Below are 1,670 nucleotides of genomic sequence, written 5' to 3' on the forward strand. Positions count from 1 at the left end.
GGGACACTGAATAAAACACACCAGAACTGGAAAATCCTGAGCTGAAAATTGCAATAAAGCAGTAAGACAGCAGCAGCGTCCGTGGTAAAAGAGCACAGTGACATTTCTAGCAGGATATCTGCTGTAACGCCCTCCATTTGCCTGGGACACACCTCAATCCCCAGGAAGGAAACCAAGGTCTTCTCTGTCCTCCTCTCCTGTGGGGGAGACTCACTTCCTCAGCAAATGTGATGGAAAGAGTTTGCATTTTCAGCCCTAGAAGCAAAGCAATAATGCGGAGGAGAGCTTAACTTAAAATATGTGCGCTTTTTAATTAAAAATGCCTGGTATTTAGTGCAACTTGACTATGGGAAAAAGAAACCGATAATCCTACTTGTGCAGTGTTTCTCTTAAGGGCAGCGCTGCAGCCGGGCAGGAACAACCTTGCCAGGGCAAGAACTTACCCCAAGTTTCCCTTTTGTTTGGGTGTAGGATATCCCCACCACGTCCGCATCTGGCTAGTGAGAGACAGTTGAAGCCAGATACCCCACCGGAGAGTGGGAAAGTTGTGGGAAAGTTGTGAGTTGTCAGCCCGAGGCCGGGCATGGACGGCAAAGGGGCTTTGGGGAACTGCACCTTTACAGGTGTCTGGTCAGAGCCATTCCCGCGTTGCTGTGACATTACGCCGATGCTAATGCCGTGGTGTTTTAATTTGGCAGCTCAGACCCTAAATGAAGCCGCTCCCAGCTCTCTGAGCGACTCCTGATCTCATGAACATAACTCCAGCGTGACGTAGGAAAGATGATATTGGTGCCATCCAGGACTGCATCCCACAAGTAAAAGCAAAATCATCATTTCTATGTGTTTTTATGCAAAAGGTATCTCCTGCATTAAGGATCTATCCCGCTGGGAATGATCCCAGCAAGCAGGTGGGACAGCCAAACGCGCACAACCATGCAGCTGAATGAGAGCATCTCTCTAGTAAAATCATTTCTCTGGCCGCCCCTGTCGCTGTTTTGCTCGGCAGCCTTTGCTGCTGTCCCTCCGGGCGGGAAGGGTGGTTTTTCCAACCACACAGAGCACAAACTAATGCACGCAGAAACAAACTTGCCCCAAGCGACTCGCGCGTCAGAGCAGCCCCGCAGGCAGGTCCCCCGCATCCGGCTGCTCCTGGGCCAGGCGTGATGCTCCCCCCTCTCGCCTCTTCTCCATCTCCGACCGCGGGACACGCTCTGCCTGCAAAAATACCCCAAGCAGCCAGTCTGAGGGGTTTCACCTTGGCATGTAGCATGGCTTAAACTCAGCTCTGTGGGGATAATTCTCCCTAAGGAGAAAACGCATCTGTGGCAGCTCCAGCCACCACGTAGGGCATGGTTTTAGCGCTCATCCCACGTCCCTCCAGGCACTCCCGCTGCATTTTTCCTCTTCCTACCAAGCAAGCCCGACATCCTCCTCCACCCCCCCGCGCTCGCGAAGGCAGCCAGCCAGCCTTTTTAGCGTTCAGCACTCGTTGCTCCGGAGCAATTGCAGCTGCCGAGGAGCCAAACTCGGTGGCTGCGAGTATGTTGGTCCAGCGTCCCCCCCCATCCCCGACCGTCATTTGATTTGTCCTAAGGGATAACCGCTGACTGGGGTGGCGTCTCCAAGCCGATCCTTTGCTGATAAGCCTGGTGCCGAGTCTTCAGCGTGAA

Source organism: Struthio camelus, chromosome Z (genome assembly GCF_040807025.1).
Source record: "Struthio camelus isolate bStrCam1 chromosome Z, bStrCam1.hap1, whole genome shotgun sequence".
Lineage (NCBI taxonomy): Eukaryota > Metazoa > Chordata > Aves > Struthioniformes > Struthionidae > Struthio > Struthio camelus.